The 24,784-nt window shown below is 44.5% G+C and overlaps 1 protein-coding gene across 6 annotated transcripts in view; it reads right to left on the bottom strand.

Annotated features, from left to right (window-relative positions):
- RBMS3 (RNA binding motif single stranded interacting protein 3) overlaps nt 1-24,784 on the bottom strand; it is a 2,259,106-nt gene that overhangs the window by 1,737,614 nt on the left and 496,708 nt on the right. Inside the window, exon 1 of one of the 6 annotated variants that reach the window (XM_069648797.1) lies at nt 398-628. The exons of the other annotated variants lie outside the window; for them this stretch is intronic. The gene's annotated coding sequence lies outside the window, so the exon portion shown is untranslated. Of the gene's footprint in view, nt 1-397; nt 629-24,784 lie in introns of those variants that run through there. 6 annotated transcript variants of the gene reach the window in all.

Here is a 24,784-nt window from a genome sequence, read left to right as displayed (position 1 = left end):
TGTATAATGCGTGTACATGTAGCGAGCATCGTGCATTACACACCAGTGGTAAAGCCGGCAGTAAAAGGCAATTCTGCCGTCACGGCGGTTTTTTTTAAAGTATTCCAGCATTGCTGGATGCACACTACGAGCCCTGCCCCCTCTAGACCACGCCCCTCGGGCACGCCGCCCCTCCCCCCTTCATCTCCTCCCCCACCTTAGCCCTTGTGTTGTGGGATCCCCCACGACATTTTTTCCATTTCCACCACTGCCCACTAGTTCTGATAGAATGAGTTGGCATCCATCTTTGCTGCAATGAATCTGTCTACCAGCCACTGCTAAAACCACACCCAAACAGAAAGACCCCCACGCCCGGCTTAACCGCACTCCAGAAATGGTTACACAGAAATCACTGTACCAAGTGCGCCAGTCCTTCAACGCGGAGACACGGCGGGCCGCCACTTCCGCAGAACGCCACTTACTGCACGGCAGGAACGTTTACAGCGCCGGGCTACGCTCGGTCTAACATGAACGCCTACTTCAGATTTACTTTCCAGCCCGTAAATATTTAGGCTTCGGCGTAAGCACGGGCTCTCGCTCTGCATAATTCAGAGTCCCTTCCAAATGTCAGGGCTCCAGTTCTTGGCTCCAGAAGTCCGGCCATCTGCGTGCGGAGTGAGTCAGATCTGAACTCATTACCGAGCTGCGTATTTCATTTGTCAACATGAAATCATATTACGCCCTCAGTCAGGACACAGGGACGTGGCGCCGGAGTAAACATAAGTAGGGGGCTGGTGGATCGCACTGCGGGGCGGAACAAGTCAGGTTTCCCATCAAAGTCAAAAATGGAAAACATTCTGGAGCTCATGTTATAAAAATATAATTTGACAGCGGCTCCCTGCTGTCACATTTTCATCATTTGCCCAGAGAAGTGCAAAGGAGCAGGGCAAAAGGCAGCGTACACGCCTTTCGCCCTGAACACGCCGTGCAAAGTGGGTAAAGGCTGCCTGGCATGGTCGCATGCCAGGCAGCGCTTACTTTTCATTGTGAGCGCTGCTTCCCATGCTGTTTAAATTCAATTGTGAACACTGCTTACCATGCGCTCATGATAAGAAGTGTTCCCAATTAAAATTAAACCTTCATGTCGGGGAGGGTTTAGTTCCAATTGTACACGCTGTGTGCCATGCAAACATGGCAGTCAGCGTGTAGAATGGATCCCTATGGGGTCTGCCTGCTTTATGCTGCTGCATAAAGCAGGCAGACTTCACAGGGATCTCCAGCATGGCGCTCGTATGCAAATCCATGCCGGCGCAAATGCTGGAGCATGTGTATGGCGGAGAGTAAGGAAGCGGCTGAAACGCAAGTTGCCTTCTGTCCCACCTCTCCACCATACAAATGATTGAAATGAGCCATAGCACAAATAGAAGGCAATAAAAACACACTCAAGGCTTTTACGCCTTCCATTCACGCTCCTCGGAGATGCAGGGATGGCTCCCAGGGCTTTCAACCTTTGCAGTTGAAATGGGTAACCAGTGTCAGGGCCCTCCCACTAAACCGTCGCCCCTATGTTTGCAGTCTTAGCATAATGCAAATACTTCTTTAATTCAATACAGTTAGGGCCCGATTCATAGAATTTGCTGCACGCTTCAAAGTGATATTGCACTGCTGAAAAGTGACTTTGCACTGCCAACATAAACACTGATCCATGGAACTGTGAAAAGTATATTTTTGCAGTACAAAATGATTTTGCCCGGACTTTGCACAACAAAAATACACTTTGCACAGTTCCATGAATCAGGGTTTGTGTCGACAGGGCAAAGTCACTTTTCAGCAGTGCAAATTCACTTCGAACCAGGCAAATATTCCACGAATCAGGCCCAAAATATCAACCAGGGGAGGGATCAACTTTCTTTTTTATCCTTTGCAGGTGGTTCCATCATCACTCCACTCCCATCCTTTCGCCCCTCCTGATGCAATCTTTTATCTCTTTGCCACGTGTATGCACATTTGCACATTTGCACATTTCCTGTCTGTTCCTTGGTTATCGTTTCATGCATCTGGTAGATTTCCTCTTTGTTTCTTTCTCCCACAGCCTGTTTCACCATTAAAAGCAACAGGCTTCATTACGAGTTTGGTGGTATTACCAGTGCTAACACTGCCAGAAAAGCGGTATCAAAGTACTACTACTACCAAATTACCTCTGCTGAAGGCAATAACAAAAAGACAGCGCTTGATTCGGAGTGGTTGATACTCGCCATTCTGAAGTTCCGTAGGACTTCATTGGGGATTGGTGGTGTTACTGCATGCTATACCAATACCAAGAACACCATTACCACCACATTTAACCCATTTTTTGTGGCATTAATACTTGCACTTAAACCCAATCGTTGTTTTTTTCTTCTGGATAAATCAGGCAGAGCAGTAAACCAGGTGGTATTTCAAAATATTGCCTGGAAACACCTAACTCATAACGAGGCATGTGGTATTGCATTATCTGGTGAATATGACACTAGTTTTATGTAAAAATGGGAATGTCAATTTTCGTCTGAAATGATTTCCTGACAGGGCACTTTTCCCCAACCGCAAACCTGTCGGAAAATAATGCATGCCTTATTGAGGGCCGGTGGCGTGATGCAAAAGATAAAGCAGGGGGGATTCTACTCACTTGCCCTGGTGGCATCAAGCAGTGAAATGTGTTTGCTGCACTAGGGCAACGACTACCCGTGTCCTAATGCAATTGCACTGGTGCAAAGTTTGTGAAATATGACCCAAGCTGTTTCGACATATGGAAAATTCCCAAATGGATGCTGCTGCCTCAAGGCGCTAGGACTAACGAAGAGTCAGCCATATCAAACTCAGGCTCAGGGAAAAAGCTCAACCGCAGTCGCCTCCTACCGCAACTACCTCACCAGTGCCATCTCCAGTATGGCAACAAGAGGCTGTATGTTTTTGTTCAACTCCCAGAGAGCCTCTGAACTCACTGAGTCACTCAGTACCAGCCTGCCATCCTGATGCTGTATCGGTCTTATTAACTGAATGCATAGTGTCAACTCCTAACAGTTACATTGTATGATTTCATTGAAAGACTATCGGATTAAACAATTCTGTGTTGACAACAGACATTTTTAATTTTAAGCTGATAGGGTCAGGGCACATCGAGGGAGAGAGATGAGGTTAGCAGAGGGCGAGGGAGGAAAGTGTGGGGCTTTAAGTGGGCCAGAGCTAGCCAAGGCTCAGCCCCAGCAGTCTCCAAGTATTGCATGTGTGCTGGGGCTCTGCAAAGATCTCAGAACTGACTTTCCTGGCCAGTTCTCTTCCTTGAAGTAACGTGACTACAAATCTGATTGGCAATACTGCTGGTCACCAGTAGATGTCACTATCAATCATAGTTATAATAACAACATTAGTTAAATAGATTTTGAATCGGATTGTTTTCAAACATGTCTGATCATTGCAACACATATTAAAGCATTGTCATTACAGTGATGTTGATTGGTACATAAGAATCACAGATTTCGGTCAAATGATCTATGAGATTGCATTGGGCAGTAACTTATTTTGATTTGAAGTTCTATTTCAGATAGTAATACATTTAGTTTGGTCAATATTTTTGGCACATGTATTATATTTAATATATATGTTAAAGTAGAATTTACTCCCTTTCATAGCATGTATGAAAACTTGATTTTGTCTGTTCAGTCACTCTTTTTTTCGTAGGTCCCCACCTACATTAAAGGCTCGGCATTCGAGGGTACAGCAGAACTTGTTTAGGCCCCACCCTCAAAAAGTGCATCACGGCACGCGAGCGACCCCTTTCGATTTCCTATCCCACTTAAAGCACTGGAAAGGTGGCAGGGCGCAGTGGTGTGCTTCTGTTAATTATGCAATAACACTGAAGAGTGGGTGTCTTTACTACAGGATAATGACCCAGAGCTCAAGTTACAGGCCCCAAGAGAAAGCAAGGCCTTCGTGTCTCCCGGCGCTCTTACAGGGTGGCAATGCCACTGTCGAAGGAGTACTAGCTATTATACCCTGCAACCAGCAGCATACAGAAGTGGGGTTCCAGGGTACATATTGTGAGAGAAGAGCAGTCACTGTGCAAGAGGAGGAATGCAAAATGGCTGACCAGAGCAGCCATAGAAATGAAGGAAAGACTTCAGTGGCACTGCAGCAGGAAATCCGGCAAAAGGAGAGAGGCAGGTGACTCGCATGATGAGATGAAGAGGAGTAGGAGGGGTGGAGGAAGAGCAGAACTATGAAAGAGGGCGAGTTGAGAAACATGATGAGCCAACGAGGCAGGTTAGACATGGAGGAGCAGCGTGGCAGAAGTCGCGAGTCGGAGGAGAACCCAGAGGGATCATGAGAAGAATTTGAAAGTTGGATATTCATTCTCATCAAGTGAGGGTTGGTTTCCAGCCAATCAGAATCACTGGAACATGCAACAAGGCACTACTGTCAGATAAAGGGGTTATAGCTGAAAGGATATGCAGCTGCATGAAGAAGATGGGGCGAGATAGGTGAGGTCCAACTGCCCCCCTCACTCCTCTGCGCCCACACTTCTGGACTTGCAAGCCCTTGATTCACAGAAAGCAGTGTAGAATTGTAGAATTCAAGTGTGTAAAGGGGATAGCTGGAGGTGCAAAGGACCCACACAGAGTTATTTCATGCATACCCAATTGTTTAATTATTTAGCAACACTATCTATGAATTGCTTTACTTACCCCATTTGGGTAGGGGCCTTAGGGTCAACCCCCTCGCAAAGTAGGAACATTGAGTGCATTTTCTGTGACAGACCTTAAGAGGGCCTGTCACTGAAATATACATTCTTACATGTCCACATCCCTTTAGCATGTGGAAATGTATAAAATGCACAGACACAAGAAAACTCATACCAAGCATGAGTGTTTCTATTTTGGGGCAGGAACACGCTGGCAGTTGTTTTAAAAGACCCCTGGAAGCATGAGGTATTTCACTCTGTCTGCTTACCAAAAAAGGACAACAGGGGCAGAAGTATGAGCACACAGACCACTGCAATGCAGATGAAAGTATTGCAGAATAAAGCCCCCACTGTTAACCTGAGATTGAGATGGGCTTTCAGCTTCAGTAGCCACTGGCCCAACAGGCCTCTGCCCGCATTCTATGGGCGCACTGCTAGAGAGTAGTGAATCTGCACGTGCACAGCAGTGTGAGAATGCAGGTTCACTTCTGGGAATCAGTGCATTTTTCTCCACTTGCATGTGTTTTGCAAACACAAAAGGGGATAATTGATTTTCATGATTTGGCCCCTCTATTGTGTTAATTAGATTTTATAGCTCAGTGATCTAAGTGCTTACTGCTGAGATATGGGAGAGTAACCTGCAAGACAAAAGTTTGAATCCCGCCACTGGATTGATGCACAGAGTTCTATTACATGGAGTGCTAGTGGCAGTGGCATACAAAATGTGACCCCCGCCCCATATGAGCTGAGCTGCAGGGACCCTCTGGCCGAAGCTTGTCAACAAAGCACGGACTGAGCCACACTCCGACTAGCCTGTACCATTGCGCATGTGCTGTGCGTAGGATGAGAATGCTGCTGCAGGGACACTATATGCACTGCACTACACTAAAGATGTAAGTATGTGTCTTAATGGAACCTTAAATATTTCACTTAGCGTAGAAATAAGAGGGTTGTGAGCTCCGCTGGCACTCAAATGTACCAGCCATCTCTATGCATGGCCAGTAATATTCTACACAGTAATCCCCTTAAGTCCAGTAAAACTCTCATGCCATGGAAAGAAAACATGTCATTGCTCGCTGTACAAATGTTTTCCCCCACCACCATGTAGCAACATATTTCATGATGCCGTTGCCCTTAACCCCGACAAAATGCAATGCCACGGTAAGGAAACATCTTCTTCCTTGCTTTACAAATATCCCTCAGCCCCATGTAATATTACTTATGTTGAGGTTTCCCTTAATGCCGGTAAAAACAATCTCCCTGTTGGCTGCACATATGCGCACCAAACCACCATGTAAGAACACTTTGCATGTTGACTTTGCACCGAAGCAGGTAAAAAATGCAATACTACAGTAAGAAAACTTTTCCTTGCTGGATGCAAAAATGTCCCTCCCCATGAAATGACACGCATGTTGACTTTGCCCATATTACCAGTACAAAAAAGACATCCTACAATAAAAAAAACACCATTGCCCCGTTGAGTGAACAAATACTCTTCAGACACCATGTCAGAACACTCATGTTGGCTCTGCCCCTAATGTCAGTAAAACATTTAATGGCACAATAAGGAGGCATTGGGCCTCATTACACGGACGGCGGTAAGGGTTAACGGTCACCGTTAATGGCAACGGTGACCGTTAACCCTTACCGCCGTACTACGAGGTCCCTTTGCGGGTTGGAGGATTTAACGCCTGCTTCTTGCAGGCGTTAAAATCCAACCCGCTAAGGGACCTCGGAGCTAATTACGGCACCGCAAAATTGCGGTGGTGTAATTAGCGCCTTCCCCATTTCCATAGAGCCCTATGGGGCAGAAATGGGAATGGGGAAGGGCAATGGCGGAAAGGGGATTTACCGCCCCTCCAACCTTGGAATGGGGCGGTAAATCCCCTTTCCGCCAAGGCGGTGCCGGTATTTTACCGGCATGAGCCATGGCGCTAATAGCACCATGGCTCACCGCCTACCGTGTATTGAGGCCCATTTTCTTGCTGACTGCACAAATGCTTCTCCCTGCCATGTAAGAACCGACATTAAGTTGGAATTTACCTTAACACCATTTAAAAAGGCAATGCTACAATAAGAAAAATGCTCCTTGCTGGATGCACGTATATCCGCCCTCCAACCTGATGTAAGAACACACACAATATTGACCTTGCTCTTAATGCCATAAAAAATGGCACGCCGCAGAAGGCAAATGTCTAGGCTGTCTGCCTAACTGTGCTTTAACTCTACCACCCAGCACTTCCTCAATGTAATGTAATGACACTTATCAAGATGGCTTAGACCAAAAATGACAAATGTCTATGCTCCAATGCCTCCTCTGCCTGAGTCCCAGCCTCACACATGCACATTCATATCCATTCATCCGCTACTCATTCAAGCATATAGTATCTCGAGCAATCATAAACTTGTGCACCCACAATATTCACATTGCATTCTCCACATGCGCATCCAGAACATTCACACTGCATTCTCCACATGTGCATCCAGAACATTCACACTGCATTCTCCACATGCGCATCCAGAACATTCACACTGCATTCTCCACATGTGCATCCAGAACATTCACACTGCATTCTCCACATGTGCATCCAGAACATTCACACTGCATTCTCCACATGCGCATCCAGAACATTCACACTGCATTCTCCACATGCGCATCCAGAACATTCACTCTGCATTCTCCACATGTGCATCCAGAACATTCACACTGCATTCTCCACATGCGCACCCACAACATTCACACTGCATTCTCCACATGCGCATCCAGAACATTCACACTGCATTCTCCACATGTGCATCCAGAACATTCACACTGCATTCTCCACATGCGCACCCACAACATTCACACTGCATTCTCCACATGCGCATCCAGAACATTCACACTGCATTCTCCACATGCGCATCCAGAGCATTCTCAATAACACACACACTCACAATGAACTCTCATTCATACACGCACTTACACAGACACACCCTTGCATGCACGCATGCATACATATATGCATACCAACATACTTAAACATGCCATACCCTTGCAGGCATGCATGCACACTCCTTACATTTTCCTGAATCTGACCAGCTCTGAGGGACTCATTACTCCACTCCAGGCCTCTGGCTTCCACGCGCCATACAGATTGGAACCAGCAAGTCGGGAGAGCTTCCAGGTTCCTGATATGCAAGGTGGAGCCGGAGTGTCTCCATCTTGCACCTCAACTGCTGCTCATGAGTCATGCACTCTGACTTTAGAAATACATTGTTTCTTTCTAATGTCAGAATGCCAGCACGAGGGGAGTGGGGCTTCCCCAGGACGTGTGGCGGTGGATTGGGGGTGTGGCTACCCCAGGACATTGGGCTGCGGGTGCACCTGCAGTGCCAGTGCTGCACGGCCCCCCCCACTGCGGGATGGCTTCACAAACACTATATCCTGGCCTGACTGAATCATTACTGAAATCTTCTCAAATATGCTGGTTCTTCTGCACGCAACAAAGCTATCCCACGCAGGACCGGGCCATTCGACAGCTCTTAGCTCCCTGGCAGCCATGCCATTACATTAAGGTGGAAGCAGCCTCTATCTCAAGGACAGGGCCCCTCCTGAGGATAGGCTGGGATATTACAGAGCCTCAGACACTGACAGATGGTTTTCCTTAGCCTCGAACAACCTAATGGAGCTTTCAGTCCATTTGCATATCTGCAGCGAGCAGGGAGAAAATGGCGGTGTCAAGGACACCATGGCGCCCGAAGCCAGCGCGTAATAGCCCCTTGTACCTACGTACAAAGAAATGATACAAATCATCCCTTGAGCCTGGACGCCTAAGGGCAGAGCGTGAAACACAAACGCTGGTTTTCTCTTAACTCCCTTGACTAATGACTGTTATCAAGTGGAGCTCTTCGCTGCCAAGTGTCGTGCAAAGAGATTGACACTGTAAGTTGCAGCTCAGCTATAACTAAAGACACGCAATTCCTTGTCAGCTTCTTAGCAGCGGCATGGCTGCCATTTTGAAGTTATGTAATGAGCTGGATTTCCCACTAGACACCATCTGCCAGCACATATTGGCACAGTGTAGTGTGGAGAGCCGCGGCCACCGATCCAGTGGCCAGTCGGCTCCCGCTCCTAATCCGATGTATGCTGTGGGGCTGTGCAGATGGCATTGTGTGAGTTGGAGGTTCGAAGGCACCCGACTTCAGTTACTGTGTAGGGATCTTGGGGGAGAGGGAGGAGCCATCCCTCTACTTAGGCCTTTTAGGCGACGTCTTCAATAGGGACAGTGTGGGTAACGCCTGAGTGTGGATCTGCTACTGAGAGTGGAGTCTCTAGAGGCTCTTGCGAGTGGAGGGTGGGTGGCTCCTGAGGGTGGAGTTGCTCCAGAGAAAGCAGTGTGCAGAGGCTCCTAAGGGTGGAGCGGCTCTGGAGAGTGGAGGGTGGGTGGCTCCTGAGGGTGTAGTTGCTCCAGAGAAAGGAGTGTGCAGAGGCTCCTGAGGGTGGAGCGGCACTGGGGTGACTCCGAGGAGAGGCGTGCGGATTGCAACACTTACAAAATTTGAAGAAATGTAGGAGGTCACAGACAAGATACACACATTGTCATTCCTACAAGGAATGAGGATTGTACGTGAGGCAAGCAAACACCACCAAAAATATATGAAACTGGAGTGAGGAGAAGATAAGTGGCAGGAGAAAGTACATCTTCTAAAAGCCATTTTATAGGCCACTAGCCACGGCGGTCGACCTTGGTCAGTGCCAGGCTGAAGGCCATGGCCACTGTACATGTTCCCCTTATATGTTTCTATTGCACCCACTAGGTGGCCACAGCCGAAGGCCGTGGCCAATCTACATGTATTTCGGTTCCACTAGCCAAGGCCTACGGCCCTGGCCATGCCCACAGTATATTTTACAAAACTACTGAGCCAATAGCCATGACCTTTGGCCATGTCCACTGTACATGATCCCCCAATATGTTTCTTTTAGACCCGCAGTGTACATGTCTTTCAGGCCCACTAGACACAGCCTTGGTGCTCACTGGCCAGAGCCATATGGTACCACTTGGTGTCCTCTATCCCCCACCCCACCTCTATCCTGATGCCATTTCGATCATTTTTCCTCATCCAAATGGCATTTATTTTCATTAACTTTTCATTTTCGTATAACCTTGAATATTACCCCGAATATTCGAGAATATCTGTCCCATCAGACAAAAGAAATGGAGGCTTTGTCTTTTCTGAGAAGCCTTTCTGCTGCAATGCACCATGGGAGATATCCCTATACTTTTGAGTACGTGGCGCCTGCTTTTCCGTCAAATATTTAAATAACTACCGGATGCAATAACCCCAGACCCCCACGCACCTCCCAGAAATCGAGTCAAGACTTCATGCTCAAGGTTTTTCATACCTGGTTCAATTCCATCCAGCAGTTTTCGCTGTGCGCTCCAGCAAAAACTGTTTTTTTTTGTTTATAGGAAAATGAAGGTGGACTAGGCCGAAACGGCATTTCTTCTTAATAACTTCTTTATTTATTAACAGATCTTTCCCAAAATGTCCAGTCTGCGTCCACCACACTTTTATATAAAACACTAAAAAGTCTAGTCTGATACACAGACAAAAATAAGACAAGGAGTTTGTTTTTAGGAATTTAAATAGTAGTTTGTTGCCGATAGTTTAAGTTCCAGCTTTATGTGTTAATTGCACAGTTTGTGCTAATGAAAATTGTATGAATATACAAATTAAGTAAACTCAACTTGCAGAGTCACATTTATTTTTAAAAGGTCTTTTATGCTTTTGTAAAGAGGTTGTACAATGTTTCCAAGTTTGTTTATAACGTTTTCAGCTTCAGCCGAATACTTAAGTATTCTGATGAATACTAAAATACACCTAATGGTTACTCCTTTCTCACCAATGGAAAATGCCCATCTCTTCTTATTTAATGAAATAACTATCAGGGAATATTAACCTGTCATCGAGGGTTCATCGAGGCGATATTCAAATAGAAAAGTCGCTACAAACTATGGAAGACGAATATAATTAAGGTAATTAAAAAAATAAATATTCATCAAAGCTCCTCCAGAATGCTGTCAAACAGGCATGTTATTTAGGTCTCAAAATTGGATGATTGTATGCTACAGATTAGAACTGGGTTATTTCTGTTGCCGAGCTACAATTCACCTGGATTCTGAAGGAAATCAAGCCTGAGCGGTGCGCTGGGCATCTTTCAGTAATTCTGAGGTACGAGAAGGGATTTGCGATGGAATCCGATAGCTGCTACATCACACAAAGCACACAGTAGTATTAACCAACACGTTTTTATAATTTCTCTGTCCAGAAACTAGTTAGTACACATATCCATGCTGGCTGCACCAATGTGTACCAGTGTTCCCATAATGGGAACACATAGTTTGCCCCTATTGAGAGTAATGCCATTGCAAGTAAACATCTTCATACCGGCTGCACCCTTATGTGGCAGTGCACCCACATTCACAACATATTCAGGTTTGCTTTCTGCCTATTGCTAGGAAAGGCATTGCAAGTAAACATCTCCATGCTGGCTGTGCCAATATGGGTCATATGGGTATTCTGAATTGTGCTGCCAAACCAGTCCAACTCATCAAGCATCCACCACCCTAGCATGCATTCACTAGGAAATGCATAGTTTACCAGCATTAATTCAATTGTGTACCCACCATTCACCTGCATTGCTTAACTTAAGCACTTAATCACTTGTGCATTCACCAGCGAGCTCCCACAAGCCTGAATGCTCTCTACACATACACCTATAGGCATATGCACACTGCCCTCACTGTCAAACTAGAAATTATGTCGTGCCTCCTATTGCTATGAATATATTTATATTGGCCTACGCCAAGCTGCTAACAAGCTGCTTATAAACTACATGTGAATAAACTCGCATTGCAAGGTCCTGACCTTAGAAACCATGTAAACTGTCATTTTGGGTCAAGCCGCCATTTTAGGTTTTCTTGCTCTATAAAGTCACCATGTGAGCTAAAATGGTAGCCTATGTTATTCAGAACAGAACTCGATTGTCATGACCTCTGTACAGCTAATGTATAACTTGCCTGCAGGCCACTTGTTAGGGTCATGAGCTGAGACCTTGTTCTTCTGCTGACCTGTGTGCAATGGATTACCTGTATCACCGAAACTGATCTATAATTGAATGAGAACACCTGCATAACTACATTGTATAAACTAAGTCCTGCATTGTAATGTTAGGCCTAGAGCATACATTATTACCATTTATTCTTGTTAATGTATAAACCTAAGATGAACTAGATTTGACCTGGCAAGGGACCCTAGAGCAGTAACTTATTTATGGAATGGTTAACCTGAAGAAAGGCTGGACAACAGGCTGGAGAAATGTATAAAAGCCTGACTGTTTCAATGAATATTTGCACTCACTGAGCACACCGAACCACGCCGGAGTTTGCTGTGTTGTACTGAGGGTCGATAGCTATCTGAATTTTGTTCTGTTCTTTTGTAACTGGATTCAGTATAAAATAAAGTACTTTGTATGTTCCTTTGTAACCTGTGTTTGGTGTGTTTCCTTTTTGGTTACCCTGCCTCATATTATTTCCTTGTTTTCACATCACAAATAGGCACACAGATTCTTGCTTGCATACGTTCACTCACGCTCAGATTCAGAAGCACAAACGTTCCCTCACATGCACGCACCTATACTTACATGTATACATACACAGAGGTTTTTCAATGATTATTTGCTTACCTGCTCTTTGCCACACCTCCGAACTCCCACTCGTGCAGTAGTTTTTCTGAAAGTCCTCCACCGTGCACCCTTCAGTCAGCACCCAGCTAGTGGTGGGGGTGTCACCCAAAGACTCTCCCGAGGTCCTGGCTCTTGGCGGGCAGGGCGGAATGGCAGGAAATCACTGCCCCAGGCCCCCAAAGCATGGCGAGGTGCCCCATCACCCATTATGGATGGGCCCCTACTAGACTTAACGTATTTCTCGAGAAACTACAATGCTACAGCCCAGTTCAATGGCTTTGATCCAGTTTGTCCAAATGATCATTTCTTTCAGCGCATTGTCTATATGGCATGTCGGATGAATACGTTATGGTATGTTATGTAAAGGTTCTTATGCCATCCTCTGTTGCCACTGTGATTGCTGAGGTCCACTCTCATTCCTGTCAACAGACAAAGCTTGGTCCCTGGAACTCCAGAACTCAGCTCATCCCATTGACTTAAGTCCAACACATGGTGCAGGAGACTCCTACATGACTGTCTTCTCCAAATCTTCTCTCATTCCTTGTAATGACCTAAACCGCAACAAAAGCCACTGGTGTATTATACTTGCCTGGCCTTGCCCGGTACTCCTTAATGCCTGCCCTCCATCCCCCAAGTCCAGCCCACTGAACAAAAAGTACTCGCAGCTGATGCCCCACAGACATATCTGTCTATTGGGTCACCAATATGGTCCTTATCCGTCCTTTCTTCCCCAAGAGCAGGGGGTACAGGTGATAATGAAGTGAGACGGAAAACATATATCAAACCTAGCGCCATGGAAAACCATTTGTGTAGAGAAAAGCAACACTGAGGATTTTACTTTGATATAAGTACATCTTACATCTACCTAACCAAGCCATACCATCTTTATCTGGCCTTCTAATTGTGCAGTCCACCATCACAGGAACAACACTAGCACACTGCTAATCCTGGAGCTTATAATACATGAACGATTGGTGGAGTAGGAAATAATACAGAATAAAAAGAAAAGTAATACATAGAATGGTGGAACAAACTGACAAAGAAAGGTCAAGGAAAGCAGTTACAGGTGCACTGAGTTGGTGAATAGATAAAGCAAACGTTTGAATGTGGGCTTCTACTGTAGTTAGCACCCGCATTTCAAGCCTTCTGATTGGCTAGTACAATTAAAACATGCTTTAAAGTTCCTTTAGACAACTAAATTATGTCAAAGGATGCTCTCATAATTAAAAAACCAAATTAATTAATGGAATTTAGGAACTAATTGTTACGAGTGTGTATGGTTACCGAGAAGCCTTGACGGAAGCAGTGTGAATTCCTGGTTGTGTAGGATGACATGATAGAACCTGTTGCATGCGCGTTACTCTAGAGAACGTTTTATTTTGTATGTACAGCTCCACAATCCTAATGACCTTCCCATGCCAATGCTTTATTCAGTCTTTTCATGGACAACACTGGAAATACATAAGGGCTGGGATGATCATTCTGTGTACCTTCCTGTGTCCTTATGCAGCTAGTCACATGACATCCTTCCCGCTCAAAGTGACAGATGGCATGTTACAGGTAAGAAGACAATACAAACGGTTGCTATACCAATGGTGTCTTTAACCACCCTATTCTCAATACCCTTTCTCTCAACGACATCCTTCACCCACCTTTCATTGCGACATTGAATACGGTATCAGTAATGCATGGTAACCAATACACTATAGTATTGCCAAAGTAAATTACAGTTTCATGCTGCATGTGCCAACAGAAAGTATCAGATGGGTCTCAGCAATATATGCCAATGGTTCATCTTTATCAATCTGTTCTGTCAACGTAATATGCCACCACTGCCTTTGTTTAGTGCTGGTTGTTCCAAGGAGATGCAAAAAGCCTGTGCAAACAATATATCTGTGGAGGCTGATGATTTTTTTTAAATGTTGGGATGCAAATGATTTTCCAAAACTGGCCTCAATGTGCAAGAACAGTGAGTGAGTCTGTACCAACTTGGGGTGGCGTGGGGATGTGTTCGTACCTGTAAAATATTCAAATGAATTCACCAAATGCTGACCTCTACAGCACAAATATAATTCTCAGAAAACATGGTCATGTGTACACCCAAAACGAGTCATGAGGCCTATCTTAACAATATATGTCAATATTGCCAATTCCATACATATTTCCATACTCCTTATGCCAAGAGAAGTCATTAACACTTTCCCAACAACATATGGTGGTGTTGCCCCACTTACAAGCTGGTTGTGCCCAAAGTAAATCATGAGGCTAATCACTAATGCATGCCAGAGTTACTCCTTTTCATGCTGGCTGTGGCCAGGAAAGCCATGAAGCATGGCTAACCAAAAATGTCAACATTTCTGCTGTAAAACACATTTGTATCAGCTCTGCGCCCATGTATGTCACCAGGTCTGGCTCAACAACATATGCCATCATTGCCCCACTTTCAACCTGTATGTGCCCGAAGCAGACCTCGGCCTGACAATGTAATAATCCAGAAATGCCAACACTCTGTCAGACAGCATGGCTCCCATTAATGCCAAGAGGTGTGTTTCCACAGCATAAACCACTGCAAAAAAATGTTCATGATGTTTGTTGCTCCATGTGGCACTGACCTCTTGTCCCGCTCTTTCCCAACATCGCCATAATCACGTATATGCTCACACATTCACCACTCACCCACACACACATATGTGTACATGTACTGGACAGACTCATGTGTGTACACACACACAAACTCTCACATGCATACATCTATATCTGGAAGACTAAGACTACACCCCCCTTTCTCCCTTCTTGTACTCAAGCTAGAGTTGATGTCAGCATGTTTATCCCACGTCAGCCTGGGTGACAGAAAGGATAAGGGGAGTGGTCAAGTCTCTGTGCCATGGCGGGGGTTCAATTCTAGCACCGCAGCCTCCTATGTGGAGCCCTAGTCCCAAGATCAAGGCTGATGTGAAATACGAATGTGCAATGGGGTGCTTCTGGGTGGATGGTTTCACATCTGCCTTTCACGGACCATGCTCATGCACAAGACAGGCGGTGTTTGGCCACCTGTCACCATAGTTACCATCTGTGAGAAGGGGTCACTCGAGATGTTGGATCACCACCCCAACTGACTAATTGCCCAGATACCACGTTATCCACCGATGTTAGGTTTTACACATATTATATTGAGGTTATTACCCATTTCCTTCTGTTTTTGTAGCCGCCAATGAACAGGTTTGTATGATTACTTGACCCCGGCCAATTGTAAACAATATATTTCTCACAGAAATGTCAACGTTTAGTGAAAATGCTGCTTATGTATATTTGTACAAATAAAATACTTTAAAAAAACAAATAAGTGGCTCCATGTTATTTGGTTCTAAGATAAAGGTGATGTTCAACTCCAAGGCAATTGTTTGGTAGGATTTGCAGTTTCAAGTCTATTTTTGCTAAAGTCTATTTGGAGGGTCTTGGAAGGCACTCACAAAAGCATCAACGGACTTGATTAAGGCGGGGAAAACAATTAAAGATGAGAGGGTAAACAAAAAGTTCAGACATCTTGTCTTTCCTATACTGCCAGCTATTTTCGTGTGCACAGTAGGAGAACTGTCAGGTATATCTGAAGCTAAAGTAGATTCTAGTCTGCTCTAGAATACTGATGGCCAAGTGTGACCCTCCAGATGTTATGGGCTGCAGCTCCCATGATTTCTCACCATCCACTGTGCTGGTTAGTGCTGATTGCAGCTGTAGCCCAAACATATGGAGCATCATAGCTTTCTCACCGCTGGCCTAGACATAATTCTGTAAACTAATGGTCTTTCTAGTCTTGTGTACCAAAAACCCTGAAGTACAGTTTCTGGAGCATAGCCATTTAGCAGGAAATGCTCCAACCTAGAGGATATTGTAGTTGGACAGATGTTAAGCTCACAAGACTCTTGTAGACCAAACTCGTTATTTCGAAAATTCACTCTCAAGACAGAGTATTGATTTTAGGCCGAAGGAGATATTCTGCAAATTACAGTAGCACACATCGTTAATTATGGAGAGGAACCAGAAATTGACAGACAACAAAACCTATTTCTTTTCCTGAACTTTGACATTGTATCTGATATTTTTCTGCTGTGATCTCTATGCACATTGTATAGTCTGCGTGCCTAACACATCCTTAACTAATCCAGGTTAGGCGGCTCAGAATCATGAGCTTGGGTAAACTAGCAGTGAGCACCCGCCTATATGGTACGACGGACGTCCTTTCATCACGGAATGACATTGCGCGGGGCTTTTCAATGCGGATATTTTAATGAAAAAAACTCATTGCATTTTTTAGGGGGGTTAGAATAATATATATATGGAGTGTGGGTGTTCGGGAATAGATAAAACATTAAAAGGGATAGGGGCTTGGGGCGAACCCCCAAAAATAAAAAAAATGCAAATTTGATGAGCTTTTTTCATTAAAATATCCACAGAGAAAAACCCCACAAAATTTCATCCTGCGATGAAATGACACAGAGCCGCCTATATAATGTTTAATTATTGAAACTAGAAATGTGCGAAATTGGACACTACATTTTTGTCAAATTCAAGCAATTGGCGAAATGTTGCAAGCTAAAAACAAATATGTTCAGATCTTGTACAGTAAATTATCTCTGCAAAAGTATGTTTTGGTATTTAAAAAATCCGCTCATTTCAGGCCTTAATGTTGTTTTGCTGCAGCACTGACATTTGCCAGAAAATGGAAACCATGAAGTGCAAGTGAATCTGAGTTTTGCTCTTCAGCAAGTTTCCATGAACATCTAATTGCTATCAATTATTCACATGAAGGTTCCATTTACTTTACTAATAGTCCATTTATTTTAATTTTATGTGCACCCTCACCCAAAAAAATAGTTTCCACTATTTCCAGAATTGGAAAATATATCCATGACATTACAATTTACAGAATAAAGTAATATGTTGCCCATTTATGCCGGCAGAACATACATGTCCCACATGCCTAATTAAATTGCAGAGCCTCTGTGAATAAGGTAGCCAGAGGATGCTGGCATGTTTCGATATGTGGCTAATATTTAAAAGTGAAAAACACTATTTCAAAAAAATGAAATATGTTGAATGTTTTTATACCTGCAGCACGTCCATACCTGGGGCCAGATTCTAGAAACCACGCACAGGTGCAATTTTGCAGGACATAAGCACCAGAGCAACATTGTCCGAGTATGACAGAAATCCTGTTCTTTCAAAACATGTTTTCACCGGGGCAAAGTTTGCCCCGGTGCTAACATGGAAAGTTATTAGCACACGGGAAAACATTGCCCTGCTGCAAAACGGCATTGAACAAAAAGTTTTTTGCACCATTCTGGCCACTTTGGTCGGAAACATTTCCTCGACAGGTCTCCTTCAACGAGTGGCAGCCCTTCTGGAAATAGTGCATATGCAAGGAGGAGACCAGGAAGTGGCAGTGGACAGAGTACGAATATGTATGTAGATATTCACTGAAAAACCTTAGTTAAGGTGTAGTTAAATTGTGCAGATTTAACGCAAAACCCGTGAAATTCAACAGATGTGGGAAGCCATGACCAGCTTTACTCATCGCGCTCCTGTTGATGTCCCCAATAAGGTCATGTCCCCTTAATACCATTTTGTATGTCATTGAGAATCCCCTTCTCCTATAATATGCATGTGCTCATGGGCTTGGCAACAGGAATGTGCTGCGTTAGCCACTCATGACTTCCCATATCCACTGAATTTCAAAGGGTTTGTTGAATCTGCACAACTTAACTGCAACCTAGCCTATGTATTTTCAGGGAATTTCAAGGGTTTTGTTATACCATCGTTTTTTTTATGGGCCACTAGCTGTGGCCTTCGGCCATGGCCAGTAGCCACAGATTCTGCATGTGTCCACTGTACAAGTACCCCCGATATGTTTTGTTTGGACTCACTAGGTGGCTTTGGCCATGTCCACTGTACTTGTTCCGCCAATATGTTCCTTTGGATCTCCTTACGTGGCCACAGCTTTCAGCCGTGTCTACTCTACATGGCTTTCGGGCCCACTAGCTGGGGCCTTCGACCCTTGACAGTAAGCACAGCCTTCTGCCATGCCACCTGTATCTTTTAAAACACTACCTTTCTTTGTTGCTCATTAGCCATGGCCTTTGCCCATAACCAGTGGTCCAGACCTTCGGCCATGTCCACGTTCCCCCAATATGTTGCCCCAATAGCTTTCTTCCAGTCCCACTAGCCATAAGCTTTGGACATGACAGTGGTGTCATTGATGATGCCATTACTGATGTCATCTTTGATGTCCTGGATGTAGGTCTTAGCAATGCATGACAGTGGCGTGAGTTATGGTTGCATGGCTTACCATAACTGGTGAATTTCGTTGGTTGTTTGGTTGTGCCTTGCAACCATAGCATCCCTTCATCAAAAAATGTTCCAGTAAATTTCAAAGGTTTTTATTAGTACAATTATAATGTCCCTTTAACAATGTTTTTTCGCTGAATTACAAGGGTTTTCATAAGTGAAAATGTTTCATGATGTTACAGCACTGTATAGTTATTACACATTCCTCTTTCAACATATATTAAAGGCCTATAAACCTCCTTTAAAAACATATTATTTGCAGCGCATATTGATGTGTGTCATTTTTAGCAGTGCATGCAGCAGTGCATGCTGGGTATGCAAAACATAGACAACTCAACCATGGCCCCGACCACACCAAACCACACCCACTTCACATAACCCGCATCCCGGTCCAGTGTCAACTATAGCCCCATAACATGACCAATTGCCAGTGTTCATGGCTTGCGGCCATGTCCAGTGTCCACAATCCAAGGGACATGGGCATTTGTCCTTGCTGGGGACCACGCTCACTGCCCAGGCACCAAAGTTATAGAACTATTTTGTGTACCTACAGTTTGACACTTTTGAAAAAATAAAACACAGGACAAATCTGCAAAAGCATCTTTCAGGTTCTTGCTGATACTCCCCGCACACATTTGCTGCAAACCTGTCCAGGACTTCAGGCCATAGCCGCAAGCAGATTTTATTTTCCCATTCAAACCTATCATCATTTCAGAAATGTTACCACATAGCCTGGTGGCCATGCACACGTTAACCCCAGTCCCTATCCCTACTGGACATGGCCAGTGACCAGATTTACTGGGCATACCTCAGGCACCAAAGTTATATCAATATTTTGTCCACTTTAACCACATAGCCAATCACTATTGGACATGCCCACTTTAACCCCATAACTGGGCCCTGGTGGCCATGGGCAGTGGCCAGAGTGTCTGGGGCAGTTATATCACAATTCTTTGTACATACATTTTGGCACTTTTCAAAAAATAAAACACAGGGCAGATACGCAAACGCATGCTTTCCGGTCTTTGCCAATGCTCCTCGCATAAGTTTGCTGCAAATCTGTCCAGCACTTGGTCTGTATCCTTCAGCAGATTTATTATTTCTCATTCAAACCTATTCCGATTTTGAAAATGTTGCAGCCCCTCTACAATTGTGTGCCTTTTGACAAAATCCTGTCATACTTTGCACAAACATTCAAAGTTGGGTCCATAATATTTTGGAAACGTGTGTGTAGATTTGTCAAATGGCACCAAAGTTATAAGTCATGCAAACATTTTGGGAGCCCCCTCTAAATTACCCCCTCTTGATGAAACTGCACCAACATTTGCAGAAACATTCAAGGTTTGGTTGTTGTTATTGTAGAATTTCATGTTGTTTCGTTGCACAGTGGCAAAATTATAAACCATGTAATACCTGCTATTCACCCACTCTGAAATGCACACTTATGTATGGATGTCGTTGAACAATTTGTGATGTGTGCAAACATCACAGCAATGTCTCTGAAAATCTGAGATGTTCACAGACATTGGAGAACAAAAAACACCAGATGTTTGGCTTTTTCTGGACATATCCTATTCAATCCTTATCACATCTCACCTACACAGAGATTGTTTCATTAGTTTGACAAGTGCAATGTTGTGTTTTTTAATATCTTTATATCGCACTATCCACGGACAATGGTGGCTGTCCGTGGATCCAACATGGCAACCATTTCCAAAAAGTATGGTGCACCCCATGCTTTTCACTATCCAATCAGGGAGTGGGTCCAAAGTCCGCGGACATCACAACGGCCCCTGGACCAATCGGAATCCTGTCCGCTGACTGAAGAGGGAAGGGGGGCAAGGACCGACTCCAGATATCACAAATATCATAGGACCTACTTTTTGGCAGTTTTTAAATAAACTTAAGTACTTATTTACACCAAATGTAAAAAGGCATGCTTTCGGGACCAATCTGCCACTCCTGCAGCAAATTTATTGAAAATCCGTCCAGCGGTTTCAGCTGTAGACTTGAGCAGATTGTTTTCCATTGCATCTATGAGAATAACCCCACATTTTGGACCCTCCCCCTATAATTTTGCCACCCTGGATGAAACCTCACCAAACTTTGAAGAATCAATTTGAGGGGTCCATATACTTTTTTGCACAGTTTGGTGAGGATTCTCTGTGCAAAACCCCAGCACTGGCCCACAATGCCAACCTGCCTCCACACATACTCTCCCCTTACCTACTCAACGCCTCAATACCCCACCCAATTTTATCCCATTTTCCTAATCTCCATGTCACTCTATGTGGCCCACTCCCTTTACCAAGAGCTAAGACCCTGGACATAGAAATGAGGCACCATTTCTATGTGCATGGCAGCCATCTTAGTTTGTAGTTTTATTAAGTGAAGTCTGTGTGTGTGTGAGATACATTTCATGGTACATTCCATTGAAAACTGATATAGGCATCCTAAGTCAGAGGGGGCATTACAGACTGATAAGGGCCCAAGACCCTTGCACATTTGGGCCCAATATCCCCTGTCAGCCAGTAATGCCCTATTCATTGCACATTTCTGAAATAGTGCACAGTGAGCAGCATTGACCACAACACCACCCAATCTCGTACAGGATCATGCACATATTACACCATGTATTCGTACCTATGATAGGAACTCCCTGGGACACACTGAAGAGCAACACTGATGCAGAAACAGCAAGTGCACTCATTTCAGTGTATAGCTCAGCAGCTTTTGACACAATCAGTCACAAAATCCCCCTAAACAAACTCATGGACAATAGACTTTAGAAAACAGTGCTATGCCTGTTGACTTTGTTCCCCTAGAACCACTCATAGGCCCCCTTCAAACCATAACTCACAATATCTTCTATGTGGTACCTCCAGGGTCCTGCCTCTCATTGTTACTCTTCAATATCTACCTGGCATCACACTCCAATGTCATCAGCAAGTCAGACATCATAGTCTACATCTATGCAGAGAAGTCTCAATTCTTTTTAAATATTTGCAAGAGCCTCATCTCAAAAACAACGAGCTACCTCTGCAGCTACCTCTCATAGATATATGCATGGGTGACAACCGACCAACTAAAGTTCAACCCAGAAAAAAACAAATGCATGATATGTGGCTCCAAAATAAAAACCATCCCACAAATATTCCTGGGTGTGAAGAAATGGATCCTGCCCCAAGCCTACATTAAGCCTAAAAACATTAAGATTTCTCAAGACAACTCCCTCAACCACAACCTTTTCATGAGTGCTCATCGGCCAGAAACAGGGAAACGGAAACACACCCAAAGTACCAACTCCCTCAAGAATCATTGTAAGAACAAAATCACGGACAGAGACTAGCCAACACTCTTTATTCTGATGAATTCCATCATCACAGGACTCCAGCCCCTGCCACTCTTTCCACTGCTTACCTGCAACTCATACACACTGCAGCCTGACACCTGTTACTGCCCCCTTCACCACACTATACAACACTCATCTCCCAGACCAGATTCTCTGCTGATGCCAGCATTGGCTGCAAACCGATCTTAGGTTCTTCCTGTGAATTTACAGACACCCCAAGTGTCACAACCGGACACCACCTAGATGTATCCTGGCACACAGGAGTCTGGCACTTCTGGCCTGCACTCATGCTTCCTTGAGCGACACCCTCGTTCTTCCTCTCTTTCCTCCCAGTCTAGATTGTGTTCTTTGCATGCTGCTGAAACTTCCCTCCTCCAGGTCTGTGCTTGCTCTCTGCTTGTCATGCCAAATGTCTTCCCTTGTTATTCTGCTGCCTTCAAAACTGTTCTATCTGCACTCTCCTCCTTTGGGTTCTTAGGATCTGACCTTCTCGCGTAGAGGACCTATTATAGCCAAATCTGTGGCTCAGTGGACTAATGCCTCCACTAAAGGGTCCTGTGTTTGACCTTGTGGTCACAGTTTCGAGTCCGGCAGGTTCACTCAGCCCTCCATCCTTCTGAGGTTGATAAAATAAGTACCATTATGCTGGGCAACAATGAACATCTGTTTTCTGTCAAAAGCGCCAACAGAATCCTCTCTGGGGGTGAGTGTGTGCGCTACAAATTCACCTGTTATGTGAGATTTTTCCTGGGCTGAAAAAATCTCCTCCCCATCACCTCTCCAATGTGAGGTTCACCAAGGTTACATCCTAGGATCCCTCTCCTTCTCCCTGTACACTATTCCCCTTTCTGCTCTACTCACCTAATTTAATCGAGTCGGCCTGGGACAAGAAATTGGCCCGGCCACCCAAAACAAATTGGCCCACCCATCGCGTCTAAAAGGTGGCCCATCCCCCACCTCACGACCTTTGACCTCTGATGACATCATCGGAAGTGATGTAATTTGGCCCCACCCCAAAGTGACATCCCGGAAGCGATGAAACATGACCTTTCACCTCTTGCCAAAACAGGAAGTGGCAGCAAATAGCATTGTTCCTAAGTACACTACGAAAAATATGGTTATGATTTCACTAACGTGATATACATTTCATAGAAGAATGGATCACCATATGCATCATTAATATCTGTGTGTATAGATCCATATTGTAAAATTACTGTGAATCCAAGTAGACGTCCAAGGTCAAATGATAATATGTTATTGTATAGCACTTACGCTTCAGATCTTTTTTGTAGAACAAATATGCATAGAATATCACACAACCTGTGTTGGTACTCATTTATTGACCAAAGAAGGATGAAAGGCTTTTTGAAAAAGAAAAATGAAAAAAATTGGAAAAAAAAAAATATTTTTTTTTCAATTTGTTTTTTCCAAACCGGCCCCGGTGTGGCCAGAAACCGGCCCCCACTTCCCAGGGACGATTTCGGCCCAGCCACGGGCCGAAAGGCCGAAGGGGCCAATCCAACCCTGATCTCTGGTGCTACCTTTATACTTATGACTCCCAGTTGAGTCTTTCCTATTCTTGCATCTATGATTTTCCCCACATTGCATTATAAAAAATGTCTTTTTACCTTCCAATCTTGGATGAATTCCCACTTTCACCACAACAATTTGGCCAAAACTGAAGTTCTCTTCTTTCCTGCCATTTCCCTTCCCCTCCTGTCTCTCCCCTTGCTTTCTCATTCCCTCTCTCCTGCCTACTTTTTTCTACATCTATCCACACTTCTAGAGTTGCTTTTGACTCCTCTCTCGCTTTTTCCGTAGACATGTCAAATAGTGGTTACAGCTCTTTCCCCATTCCTCTCTTATTTCTTCTCTTCTCTCTATTTCTCCTCTGCCTTTTGACTCTCTACTTACAATTCCACTTCCTCTTCGTATAATACAAATGCATCCATGGTCTTTCTCCTCTTTACCTTTCTTCTCTGACTTCCCAATAACTATCCAATCGCCCTCTTCTCTCCCACTCGCTAAACATGATCTCCGTTCTCAAACCTCCCTGGATTCAATACCGCGGTGGGTGTTGATGGGATGGGATTTCTGCCCAGTGCTCTGAATGTCAAAGTGAAGAGATTCAATCCAATTTCCCTCTGCTAGACCGCAAGCACTGGAATTTGCTCCACCTTTCTGTCCCATCTTCTACATCTCTCCACATCTTCCGCTCTTGCCTTAATTCTCTTCTTCTCTCGCTCCTTTATGACTCATCGATTGTATCCACTGTTCTTGGCTTTTTGTAGCATTAGTGCATATTCATGGCAGCCTTTGTTTCTAAATTGTACAGTGCTTTGGCGAAAACACTACATTAATCTAAATAAAATACAAGAAACAACTCGGGATTCACACCTGCCTCTGTCTCGTCTTCAAGCCCCTCTCTCCCACCCCCTCTGCTCTTCAAGAGACATGCACCACGAGGTCACCACAATGGCAGACGTTATGCTACAGTATATAACACCACTTCTCATTCCATCATATCCATCTGCCTCTTTGAACACTATGGACATACTCTCAAAAAAATGAATAATTGCTTGTACTTTTTAAAGATTCCAAGAGCAGATCGCCCCGAGAGTCCAATTCCGGGGACTGCAAATTCACTTAGCATCCAATCCCCGAGATG

Source organism: Ambystoma mexicanum, chromosome 2q (assembly GCF_040938575.1).
Source record: "Ambystoma mexicanum isolate Mex_15411 chromosome 2q, UKY_AmexF1_1, whole genome shotgun sequence".
NCBI classification, from domain to species: Eukaryota; Metazoa; Chordata; class Amphibia; order Caudata; family Ambystomatidae; genus Ambystoma; species Ambystoma mexicanum.
The sequence above is the reverse complement of the archived record's forward strand: the minus strand, read 5'-3'. Positions and strand labels throughout refer to the sequence as shown.